Source organism: Manis javanica, chromosome 3, assembly GCF_040802235.1.
Source record: "Manis javanica isolate MJ-LG chromosome 3, MJ_LKY, whole genome shotgun sequence".
Lineage (NCBI taxonomy): Eukaryota > Metazoa > Chordata > Mammalia > Pholidota > Manidae > Manis > Manis javanica.
The window spans coordinates 56,390,490-56,404,432 of record NC_133158.1 but is presented as its reverse complement, the minus strand read 5'-3'; the positions used below and the strand labels follow the sequence as shown (position 1 = coordinate 56,404,432).

At 40.1% G+C, this 13,943-nt stretch overlaps 1 protein-coding gene across 5 annotated transcripts in view; it reads right to left on the bottom strand.

The window, feature by feature from the left end:
- ZNF148 (zinc finger protein 148) overlaps positions 1–13,126 on the bottom strand; it is a 124,434-nt gene extending 111,308 nt beyond the window's left edge. For all 5 annotated transcript variants that reach the window (XM_073231496.1, XM_073231497.1, XM_037013090.2 and 2 more), the window contains exon 1: positions 12,912–13,126. The gene's annotated coding sequence lies outside the window, so the exon portion shown is untranslated. The remainder of the gene's footprint in view (positions 1–12,911) is intronic.
- Between the last annotated feature and the right edge of the window lie 817 nt (positions 13,127–13,943).

The following is a 13,943-nucleotide window of genomic DNA, read 5'->3' as shown; positions in this document are numbered from 1 at the left end:
CCCTGCAAACATCAAGTGTGTATTTCATTCTAATCCCTTGGATATTGGGTCTTCTCAAGTTTTACAAGTCTGCAACTAAAATTTTCAAGCATCAAATCTCTATCCTGTGAAGCTACTTATCTGTGTCAAATTTATATAAATATCACTTAAAACATACTCCCTCCATTTCTACTATAGTCATTCCTAATACCTTCCTTAAGATATCCACCATTAGTCTAACCTACACAATCTACTCAAATATTCGGACTATACTCCCCCACTTGCCAAGGCCCAGCTACATCTGAGGCAGGTCCTAGAAACAATTGTAGACCAAATCAGGCAGGTTGCAGCAAAGCTGTGAGTGGAACAAAATGACATCCCAGGACCCTCTTAGGCTTTCACAGCTCTTGGTCTCCACAGATCTCTCATTATTAAATTTGGTGACTGACTAAATGTAGAAGTAAAATAGAGTGATCAGCAATTTAAGATAGACTATTATATAGTAAAAAAAGTATCCTTGAACTTTTGATAACCACAAAACTAAAGCCTACAATAAATACACAAACATGAAAATAAGTAAATTTTAAAGAGAGAGAAATCCAATTACAACACTAAAGAAATCTATTAGTAACAAAAGAATATATGAAAGGAAGAACAGAGAGGAGACATAAAAACAGCAGAAAACAATAAAATGGCAGTAAGTACTTACCTATCAATAATCACCTTAAATGTAAATTGACTGAATGCACCAACCAAAAGACACAGAGTGGCAGAATGGATAAGGAAACAAGACCCATCTATACTCGGCCTACAAGTGACTCATTTCAGACCCAAAGACTAAAAGTGAAGGGATAGAAAAAGATATTCCATATAAATCATAGGCAGAAAAAAGCAGGAGTAACAATACTGGTATCAGACAAAATTGATTTCAAAACAAAGAAAGTAACGAGATAAAGAAGGACATTACATAATGATAAAGGGGTACATAACCATTATAAGAGGATATAACCATTATAAATGTAGAAGGAAGGAAGGAAAAAAAGTAATGAATGATTTGGGGCTAGATTCTGGAAATAATTCTGAAGTAAAGCCACACTAGGATGGAACACTAATACTATGTATTTTGTGCCCTGTCATATTTTTCTTACTGACACTAAATACAGTGTCTTTCCAAAACATGGAGTAAGCACCAAAAACCCAGGTCTAAACAGGGAGGGTCTGAAAGAGTTCTTTTCTCGGAGGCTGAAGAGTTAACCATTTGAGGAATACAATGCAAACAAAGGGTTTGAAGCATACAGTGCTGGTCTCTCTTAATGGTTTATGTCAGTTGCTGGGATTACAGCAAAACACAATGGAGAATCTCAAAAAACAGGTAAGTACTTGAGGGTCAAGTCTTTGGCAGTACAAGCGAAATGTTAACAGAAGACAGTCTGACAAAAGTTACTACTGCAGAACTGAACAAGCAGAAGTTTGAGAGCAGAGACGCAAGTCAAATAAGAAGCCTGGTTGGGTCCTAAATATCATCAATGGAAGATGATGAAGGTCTCAAGCCCTGAGGTTATAATTATCAAGATTTTAAAACAAAACAAAATGAAGAAGTAGCAATGTTTAAGTTTTACCTATATTTTGTTTTTGGAATTGGCAAGACAGCTCCTTTAGAGATGTTCAATAAATGACAACTAGAAAGAAGACAAGAAAGCATTATTAGAATATGGGAGTCACCTATATACAGGTAGTAAATGAAATAAGGAGACAGAGCAAACCAGCCTCCTAAGAATGCTAAGAAATATATGTCATTATAGACGAAAGAGACAAGAAAAAGCCCACAGAGGCCATTTTAGATCCCTTAGGACACCTTCTTTCTACCATCTACCTCATTCTTTCCAATTTTAACCTGAACCTCTTTACACATCCAAATTATCACCACACAATTTTTGCAAATGAAGTTTGATGTGGTTTTGAGGCACTCAAGTAGAAATCAAAGATCTCAATGTCTCTATCATTTAGACCATTTTGTTTTAGAACAGTTATGCATGATGTACCTTTGTAACATCATGGGTAGCAGCTCCTGCAATTAGTTATTTCTAAGGTAGCATTATGCTTTCTCTGTATTTTCTGCTACAAGCTACTCACTCTCCTCTTCATCCTACTCTTATCCTACTCAGGTCACTCCAACCTCCTCCTCATCATTTCCATCCATTCACGAGGCTGCTATCAGCTTGTCCCATGGCTTTTGCCTTTCATACTAGGACATCTCTACCTCATCATTTTTTTCTTTGTCTCATTTATAATCCACAAGTCTCTCTCAGTTGAATTTATAACATTACATTACACACGAATGGTTATGGTTTTACAAGTATCACCTATAAAGAAATTCAATGAAACTGGTGAATGTAACAAAAGCATCTATTATCTCCACCCCCATGCCCCAGCAACAATTAGATCACTGTCTTATCTTGCCTGGATGGTTCTGGCCACCTCCTCACCTTACCTCAAACCTTAAGCCTAGCTTTTACTGAACAAACTGCTTCTCTCATGTTTTAGCTATCCATTCTCCTACTCCTTCAGCTTGATAAAAGGCACAACTGCTTGCTCCTCTCCAGGGCCACTCCCAATATTCTCCTTCCACTAAAAAATCTCTTTGCAGTTGACATAACTCACTTAAACCACTCCACATACAACACCCACCAAGCTCCAGAATACCCTCCCACCTTCCTTGCCAGAGACTTCAATTCTACTTTGTCCCATATTCGGCCATTATTCTCAGTGCTGCTGAACAACGATGCTGAAGAACTTTGTACATCCCAATCTTCCTCAACTCCTAAAACCTTCACCTGTGCTCCTGCCACCCACATACAGGTCCTGAAAACAGGTTATCAACTGGAAGTGCTGTAATACTAGGACTGTAACTTAACAGACCCTTTTGCAATTATTTTCTACTTCCTCCTCCTCCGTACCTGCTCTTCACCTCCTTTTGGCTTCACTTGTTTCCTATCCAATTTAAATCTGTCCATCACCATTTTAATACTGTCCTCTCCAGAATATCATGACCTTCCATTTCAGTCACCATGCATCTCCCTAATGATAGACAAACTTCGCCATCTGTTTTCTCCACCCCCACACACTGGGGGTTGAGCACCACCAGAAATCTATGAAATCTTAAATCTTCCACAACTGATTTATTCTAACAACTCAACTCTCCATCTCACTGACTAATCAAATCATTTTCATATTTAAATCCTTAATTCCATCAAATTCTCAATCTCTTCCATAAAATTCCCTGAAATCACACCTCTACCTGTAATCAAATCCTCTACACAGCTTCTAAAAGGCTGTATCTTCAACTATTTGTTACTTCTTGTTCCAGTTTTGGAGTTGTTCCTCCTTCTTAAAAAAAACTTACTACAATTCCTACAGTCAATGCTTCTGCGTTCTCCCAACCCACTCTGTCCTTTACCCCCATGCACTCTGGTCTCTTAACTGATCTCCTGAAGACCAAAAAAAACCAACTCCATGTACCAAACCCTACAATCCACCACCCAAGTCCTTAGCCTCTCTTTGGCAATGGCACTTGAACTACCGCCTTCACTGCACACCACATGGTTGTACTCTACTCTCTAGTTGCTTCTTCTGTCACCAGTGACTACCGGTCCTCTTCTTAGCCCAAATAGCGGGTATTTTCCCACGTTCTGTTCTGGAGTGTTCTCCAGTTCTCTCCCCTTCAGGGTCTTATCCCTTACCATTGCTTCTACATTTTCATTTCTCATATGAATGTCTCACCCCAGCTCCCAAAAGTAACCTTTAAATCAACACCCTCTGCCGCAATCTATTTCTGAGGAATTAGAATATATAATGACTTAACTAGATTCTTCAATTATTACTTCAATTAACACCTCAATTATCAATCCAAATAATTCCATAGCCATCAGCACCCTACCACATACAGAATTAGTAGCTTCAATTATCAACTCTGTATGTATTCCCAAGTCTCTAGTGGCCCTCTTTCCTCAGCTGAATCCAGTATTTTTAACTCTAGCTAGGTAATTCCCCTTGGATAGTTCCAATGGAGACTCACACATTGGTCAATATGTCTTAAAACCAAAGTAGCTATTCTTCCCCACCAAAATATTTCTGTAAATTATTCAATAATTTCTATTAATGGTGCCACCATTCTCACAGTCACCCAAGAAAAGCCCTGAGAGTTTCCCTAACTTTTTCCTTTTTCTCCATTTCCCAAAAGTCTTTATACCACTGAACCCTTCAATTCTCTCTTTGAAGTATTTCTTATATCTACCCCTTTTCTTTTGTTGCCACTACCACCATCCCAACACTTCACACTTCTGTCACAGCCTTCCAACTCTGTCTCCTAGTCACTAGGTTCTCTTCATTGCCAAAACAAACAAAACAGATCACCAGACTAGTATTCTTAAACCCACCTTATTTCCCCACTCAAAAAATCAATGGTTCCAGAACAGCAGTAGTAGACTCATAGACACAGAAGAGGGACCAGTGGTTACAGGGAATGGGGGGGATAAAAGGGCACAGTAAATCACAATCACAGTAAAAGCTGGTCACAAGGATGATAGTACAGCATGGAGAATATAGTCAATGATTCTGTAACATCTTTCTACATTGACAGTAGTAAGCGCACTGCACAGGGCAAGAATTTAATAATATGGGTAACTGTTGAACCACTGTGTTGTATATTTGAAAACAACGTAAGATTCTATATCACGGACACCGCAATTAAAAAAAAAAAATCAATGGCTCCCCAAAACATATTAAATCAAGTTAAAACTCCTTAGGCTTCCAAAAAATAGAAACTACTCAATTATCCATCATGGAATGGATAAATACACTCTGGTATATTCATGTAATGGAATCCCACAGAGCACTGAAAAAGAACTACTGCTATACACATCATGGATGAATCTCATGAACACACACTGAACATAAGAAACCAGACACAGAAGCATGACTTCACCAATATTAAATTCAAAAACACACAAAACAGAGGTCAGAATGGTAGTTATTTTTGGTTGAAAGAGACATCAATTTGGAGGTGACACATGAGGGAGCTTTCTGGGGTGTAGGAAATGTTCTATATATTGAACTGGGTTATTCATTAACCTGTACCCTTAAAATCTATATACTGTATGTAAATTATATTTCAATAAATAAATTTTTGAAAGCCAGTTTAGTCTGGATGTGTAGGTGTTTCATCTACTTTATAGCTTTATTTTCCTCCATTCAATCAACATGAGCCCTAAAGTCCAGCTAATTAGACCACTAACCCCTAAACATGCCAGAATTTTCCTTCTACCACTCCCTCTTCTTGGAGTGCCAACCTTTCCCATCTGGCCTACTATAATCCTATTTATTCTTCAAGATCTAAACTATACACCAAAATTCCTCCACAGTCGAACCTCGCATCATCCTTCTATTATAAATAAATGTGTATACACTGTGTCCCTGGTTAAACTCCTGAGGAACATGAACTGTGCCATATATATAAACATGTAGCCTTCACACTGCCTACCATGGAAGCTTGACCACAGACAAAAAATGTTCCCTGAATGAATAAATTCTGTTAGTCCATCACAAGCACCCTTCGATCTAACCCCTCCTTCTCAAACCCTCCATTACTGTTTCCACTCATAATTCATTTCTCAATTTAATCAATCAACATAAAACTGGGGACCTATTTTTTTTTTAATTTTTTTGGGGGTAAAATGACATTTTTTAAAAACTGAACACATTTTCTATTTAAAGACTCATTGATGAACTATCTGAAAATGTGCATCTGAAATGAATGAAGCCTTGTTAAGCAAAGGATAAATTTAAACCAATGTAAAACAACACTTAGCATCTTCTGATGTTAAAAAACAATAAGATAACATTTAAAGGTACAGAGTAACTAAGGAAGAGATCAATTAACATTAACAACATCTAAGACCTTCATTAGAACTTTAGACTTACCTAAATATTTAAGTTCTGACCTGTGGGGACCTATTCTATGCAAGAAACTATACCTATGCCAATGTAACCCATATTAAACTACCCAAAAAACATAAACCAATTTCAGCTGCTGCCTTTTGAATCTTAACACAACTCTTAAATTTCCAGTCATTTCCCCTCCTCTCTCTATCCAATCACATCCCACCTCATTTCTAATCCTGCTGCTATCAAACTAATTCAAGCCCTTTTTAAATTTCTCCAGTACCCTCCTAATCTTACTGCACCACCACAATGCCCCTAATCTACCCTGCATGTATAGCTGTTGTCAGATTAAGTCTACTATACAGTCGTTGATTCAATTCTCTACTCAAAAAAATTCAACAGCTATCCATTAATGATACGTGTTAACATACTTTAATTCTCAAATCCTCACAACCATTACTGCCAGAGGTATAATGATTATCCATTTCCTGATGAAAAAACTGAGTGTCGGAAAGGAATTCTCGCCATAATCACGGCACAGGTGAAGAGAAGCACCCAGATGAAAGCCCAGCTTGTTTGCTTACTAAGCACAACACATATGTCATGTCATAATAAATACAAACCAGTTAACTTAGCTTTAAAGACCATCCATTTTCTACCCAACCCAAAATGACTCTCCCTATCTCATATTCTATTATTCTCTACTCACGAACTCTATTCCAAACTATAGGTTGTGATCAATTATTCAGTTAGTTGTGAACTCAGTTTACTAAGTGACAGTTGTCTTTCTTTCTTTTTAGCCAAATAGAACAGAAAACATCCAAGTGCATCCAACATGGTAAGCGCATTGTTACTGAAACATTTTGTTTTATACATACCCACAAACATTTATACATGCATATATTAGGTGAAGATGTGACATGTATTTCTTAGCACACGTGGGTCATAGTAAGGAAAAATGTATTACCTACATATCCTTGACTTCTCACCTTCAAGCCTTTGCTTTTGCTAATCCCTCAGTTGGAATGCTCTTTCCAGTAATTTCTGTCAGTCAGAATGCTATCCATCCCTTCAAAGACTAACTAAAATGCCACTTCCGAGGTTTTCCTCTAGTCAAATGTTTTTCCTACCTTTTAACTTCAGTAATATTCAATATTTTCCTATTTTACATTTGTGATCATAGTGTAGTTATTTGTGTAAAAGTCTAACTCCCCTTTTAGAATGTGATTCCAAAGGGATTTATTTCTGACTGCATCTAACAATGCTTTTGCATGTAACAAATGTGTATTATCTGTTGATTGAAGAAAACTCATCCCATCGTTTTCTGAAACCTGTTATAAATTCATAACATAAATAATTTCTACTACATTCCAAACTCCGGTTATCTCTTATCGTTCAGTCTTACCATCTTCCTCCCCAAAATAGCCATTTCAAATAAACTTCTTTACTTTCAATCTTCTCAAGCTTTCCTCTAAACAGAACCTGTCATCTATCAATCTTTTTCTTCTTACAGAATCATACTTTCTATTGGTAACACCTTTCCTTTTCCATCTGCTTATCTTCCACTTTATTTCTAGTTCTCTAACATCCATACTGATAAATCTTTTATTCTTTAAACAGTTTTTTTTCATTTTTTCTTCAAGTAGACTTCCTCAATTATTTCAATTCATTTAAAGTGTACATATTTTTTGTCAGTCCCATTAAATTTTTTATAGACAAAGGCAAGTTATGACTAAACCAAAACAAAAAGAAAACATATAGATAATTAGATCTCCTAAATTATCACAGATACTTTCTCATTCATTCATTTCAACAAGCATATGTCTACTGGACATATGCCCTCAATTCTCTGCCTATTCTGTTCTGTAATTCAGAAAGCAGTTTTGAGAAAAGCATGCAGGAAAATGCCAAGGTAACAGAGCCAAGTTGACTCATGCTCTTCACTCACAGAGACCAAGTAATTTGTGGGGTACAGGCTCAAAAAAGGAAAAACTGAAAGTTATACTAGACGCAGATGGAAAGAGACAACACCCCCTCCACCCCAAGTTGTTACAGGAGGGCTCAAAATCTACCCAACAAAGGTGAATTTGAAAAAGCACAAACCAGGAGTAGCAGCTAAAATGAAATAGGCAGAAAGCATTCAGACAAAAATAGATCCAAACTCTAGGTTCACTCTAAAGGCTGCAAGAGAAATTTGGAGCAATTTAGTTCCTCTCCTGAGATCCCTATGGAATCCTTTCAAATATCTATCTAAAGTATGATACACGTAAATCCTTCCCCAAACCTTAGCCAATATTCACTTCTCTATTCTCTGAACTCCTACAGCATTTACTGTCTGTAAAACTCATCTGGGAACTTAATCATAAACTATCTTGTTCCTGGTAATGACATTGTTTGTTGACAAACATACGCAGAATTTATTTGCATATTAAAATCAGTGTGGTCCTCCTTAAAATAGTTACCTTGGGAGGCTACCACTTACTATTTATTCATTCCAGCCATTCAACCATCTGATGCACTTAAGCAACATTCATCTAGGGCCTAACTACATGTGAAGATGTCACCACTGTTAAAAATATTTCTGACCTCCTCTTTGGAAGTGTTTTCCAAAGTCAGTTATTAAGTCAACCAAGAAAATCATTGCCATTTCTTGTGATTAACTGAACATAAACCAGAACTGTTCTTTATCCACTCTACTTGATATCAATAGCTCTTTAGCATTTCTAAAAATCAAATGTTTCAAGCTAAAAAGATTTGTCAACAATGAGACTATTCAGAACAACATTATGCCTTGCATTATTTGTACTGTGCCATCCTGGAGGGACTCTGAACTCCAAGAGGATTGGAACCATATTCTACTCACCTTCACAGGCTCCCTCCCCCAATCACACAATAGGTATTTAACAGGTAAACTGTATAGAATGTGCCAGAGGCTCAAAGTAAGTGTTCAGAAAAGGTGTTCCAAAAAAAATTCCAAGAATGAATACCCAATGACTATATTGAAAACGACTACCAAAATACAAAAATTCTCAGCTAGAGGTATACTTTTGGTACTTGTTTTTAAAAATCAATTTTCTGAAATCTTACACTATTACTGAACTACTTTCACAACTGTCTTTCTCCCCCGAAAAGAATATAAACACTATAAATTCCTTGAGGAAAGGAACTTCATCTAACACTTTTTTATTGTCCCACAAATGAAATCAAATCAGAGAGAGATTCTTAGAACTAAAAATCTCTAAGCAGTCATTTACGCCTGATATTGGAAATTCCAAATTAAACCAGCCCCTAACTGCACACCAGATTTAAGATTTACTCAGATTAGAAGTAAATGTTGGGTTCCACCCCTCAGATGTTTTTGCAGGACTGTTACAGTTCCATTCTGAAACATTCCATCATCTTCCCTTACATCTAAAGGCTTCACCAGCAGATATTCTATTGTCCGTCACTGTCAAGCACACACTCAAACACACACATACACACACAATTTTGTCTACAATACCCCACAGTACTCAGCAATTTCACAGTCCCATTATTACCACTAGCAGGGAACACTACTTTCTATCAGTCACTCAACAGGTATTTATTAAGCACTTAAAAGAAACAAGCTGTTGTTAGTTTCCCCAGAGATTAAATAAAGTCTCGACTCCAGAGCAGGTTACAATCTAGCTACAATTTGCAAACAAAGAATAATCTCCAAAAGCAAAAACAAGATTTAGCAGTATATAGTCTACAAGGGAATGCTTTTCTTATTCAAAGTAAAGAAGATTCTCAAGAGGTGGGGTTAAACAAGACTTCCAAAAGCAGAGCAAGAGCTTTGTATTCTTCCCACATCCAATCAGCTCAGTTGGTGATGTTGTGCCTCACACACTAATTATTCAAAAACTAGTATTTTTATGAATCTAGCCTAATATATGAGCAGCATACTTTTTCCCACCATATTCCCAACCTATTAGTGACTTAAATATGCTAATTTCCTTAAAAATGCCACAAATCTCAGTCTCACCACTGTAATTTAAATCTCCTTCACAACTATATCCAAATGTCAAGAATTCTTTACCTTTTCTTCAGCTACCCACAAAATCACCATTCCCTCCATCATAGCCTGTCCTTCGTGTTCCTCGCCCTCTATCACAGTTCCTTATCCCTCCCTCCTTCCACAAGAAAGAAGCACATATCCAAGTCAATCCATTCCTTCCTAAGAACCTAAGAATTTCCAAAGAAGCCTGGAAAGAACAGTCAAGGGTCATTTTAATCCATTCCCAGATTCCCCACACTAAAACACTCCAGAAGACTGTCAAAGAGTCTGCGCAGTTAACCTGGCAACTAATTCCAAGATGAACAAGCATCACTGCCAAGCAACTGCTCCTTATCTCACACCAACAATACTTAATTCTGCAAAGATGTTGTTTCCTATAACCCAGTCTTTCTTACAGGTCCATCCACCAAATTTTCTTTTGTCATCTCACCCGGTATTTCCAGTCTGATTTTCAATGCTTTCTCTTTAAGCATATTATTTAAAAATATAAAGACATCTAATTAAAAAACTTAAGTAACTATCAAAGGTTGGAAAGGAGAAGGACAAAGGGGATAGATAATGCCAGTGACACAAATCCTTTCCATTAATAATAAAGAAGTCTTTTGACTCCTTCATAATGTCACTTTGATCAATAAAGAAGTAAGAGTACATGCATATTACTTGGAGACCTGGAGAAAAATGTTAAGAACTATAAAAATTAATGCTCAGAGTAGAAGCCTCTGTAAAGTGGGACTGCAATGCACAGATGAGACAGGCTACTGCTGTTCATGATAAGCTCCCTCAGGACAATTTTATTTTTTAATTATATACATGTAATGTTTCATATAAGTTAAAAGGAGAGAAAAACAATGCTATAGAATATTAAATATACATAAATTAAAACAACTGATCATATACAGTGCCAGTGAAGGAAGGAAAACAGACCCTCTCATACATACTATAATGACAAAAAAACGGGTATATCCTACCATGTAATGTAGTGAAGGCCTTAAAAAGAATGAGTAAACCGAAATGGACTGACAAAGTTCTCCAAATTTTTAAAAAATAATCCTGTGTTATTTCTACTAGAAAATTTTTAATAAAAGTCCCTCTCATCTCTAATGCCAAATCATTGTCCTCCCTTAAAGATATTTGCTAAATGAATGAACAATATATTTGCCAAATGACTGAATTTTCCCATCCTCCCAAATTTCTTTCCATCTTCCCCATTAATCCTCCACCCCCTATTTCCATAAAAAGATTTTTCATACTACTCTCTTCAGTTGAATTACTATTACAATGTAATGTATACACAGTCATTCTTAATAATAAAAAGTGCATAATTATCAGGTAAATTTAAGAGTTCTAGCTTCTAATGGTTCTAATTTTAATGGTTCTAGCCCAGAGTTCCTCTTGGAAAACTGGTCTGGTGTGAGCTCAGCAAATCCAACAGGCAGGCTTTGGTTCAGTTCCTGATAAGGAAATGCTAATACTCCCTCCAACCTGGCTTTAGAATCATCCAGTCTCTTCAAGTTCTTCAAGACCTGAAGACAACCAGTCCCAACCTCCTTGCAGCCTAAGCCCAAAACAGATACTCCAGATCCTCCATTCTGCAGGACCACACTTTGTAAACTAGAGCATTTTCTTCAATACCAGGTCCTGGTTAGGGCATACATTCAGGAACTGTGAATGGCAAAAGGTCTCCTCCAACCAGCCCCAGAAGTATGGAACCAATCCAATCAATTGGACTAATTTGAGCTTCAAATGGAGGTTCCAGAGAAGGGCCACCATGCAAGGACTTCCCCCACCGTTAAATACAACCCTGTGTACTGCAACCCAGGTGAATGATATGACACCAGTAATCCTGGTCCAGATAAGCTGGACAGTGAAGATAAAAACTACAAGTCAAGTCATTTCCATTCCAGCATTTGCTAGGAAATGTTCACCCAGCCTCTAGCAAGTGATAGTATTTGCTAAAATCTAAGTTCCATGGCCTGGAGAATCCTTGCAAGCCAGGTGTTTTCTTAAGCTCTGTTTCAGAGATTCTCATATTCATTGGTGCTGGTATAAAACGTCTTAGACCAGACTACAGACGAAGGTCTAATTCTCAGTGACCCCAACCACTGCCAGGGCCCACACTTACCAGATGTCATCTACAGAAGAGCCCAAACAGGTTCGGAACTAGGCCATCATGGCCCATCTGGAATAACTCTTTAGTCCTTGGGCCAACATTTATTAATTCTACTACATCTGTCTATTCTATCACGCATTCTCTTCATATTCTCTAGTGTTCAGCACTCCCTCTTGCTTCAAATGCTATCCTTTCTATTCAAGGAAACTCCTTATATCCCTTCTTTCTTTTCCTTAGGAACGCTTCAGTTCTTCCATAACCAAATACCTAACATATCTGCACAATGAACAGCCCCCAGACTCCTCCAGAGCCACCCCGTACATTCCGGCACCTATCCGGCATCTTTGCCTCCGGCCTCTCCTCGTACACACTCCCACCATGTTTCCTGCAAGGATTCCCTTTTCCCCAACCCCTGCCCTTCCCTTCTCCTAAAGAACACACTCGGGCAGCAACACTGACTGGGGCCTGCGGTGCATGAAGCACTGCACCAGGCACGATGGACAGGGACCTGGCGTCTCCCTAGCCTTTTCACACCCACCCCTGGCTCCCTCCGGCCTCCCCGTGCAAACACTCCACCTCCTTCCCGGCCTCTGACACCCCCCTCAGGCCTCGGAGGCCGCCTTCTCGCGGCCGCCACCCCCGTCATTACCCTTTCTCAACCCCCCAACCCACCATCCGCGCCCTGCCTCCTCCCGTGCCCCGGCAGCTCCCGCGTTTCCCTCGGCCTCGGCCGGCCCCCAGGCGCCCCCCAGCCGGGCCGCGGCTCGCTCCCCCCGGGGCCAAGCCGCTCCCCCCGCGCGCCGCCCCCCTCCGGGCCCGGGCCTGCCAGGCCGAGCGCTTTACCGCGGGCGGGCGCCGAGGCGCACGGTCACCGACTGCAGGCGGCGGCAGCTCCAACCTTTCTAGGGCCCTGGAGAGGAGGGGAAGGGGCAGGGGGGAGAACTTTTGCTGTGGCAGCTTGGGCAACAGCTCCCACCCCTGCGCCTTTCTCCTCTTCCTCCCCCTCCTCCTCCTCCTCCTCCTCTTCCTCCTTCTCTTCCTCCTCCCAGAGCAGTAGAGACGCAGACATGCCGCGGCTAGAGCGCCGCCGCGGTCGCCGCCGCTGCCGGCGCGGTGCATTGTGGGAAGCCCCGCACATAGGAAGAGCTCCTCGGCACCGGCGCTCCCTGGCCCGGGGACCGAACTGGGAAGACCCAGCGTGGCTTCGATTCCGGCGCCTGCGTGTCACCACCCCAGTGTGGCCGGGGAAGCTGGCCCCGAGCCGCGCCGCAGGTGCCTCGGGCTGGGCCTGGCAGGAAAGCAATTTGAAAAAGATCGGAACTGAGGAACTCTCTTTGAGAGGGGGTCCGCTTTCAACCGTAATCGGGTTCTAGCGCTCTGAGTAGTGGAGGACTCCCGGCGTCCGGCGCGTTTCAGGCCCGGGGGAAAAGGAAGGGGTGGGGACGTAGGTTAAAGGTTGTCTGCCATAATTTCTTGATTCTTCGCTTCTCTCTCCCCCGCCACCTCCAGTCGTTGGCCTCTCCTACCCCAATTGCCACCTTTTCTGGAAACCGGCGGCCCTGGGCCCTTGAAATGAGCAAACCCCGTTAGTGTCTGCAAACTGAGATGCAGGGTGTGAGCATAGGGAGAGGAGATCTGGCCATGGACCCTGTTGCACAAGGTCTTACCTGGTATTTGCCGCTCACTTCTGGGGTCCAAACCTTCTTACTATATAAGGCAAAGACTTGGGAATTATCTATTTAGAGCTATAATTTTGAAGTTTCGTGGAGGCCCTTGAGGCCCTTTAAGCGAAACTTAGCCAAATTGTGCCTTCTTAATGGTGCCTTCATTCAACTAATATTAGGTTGCCTGAGGTACCTTAGCATACCGCGATGA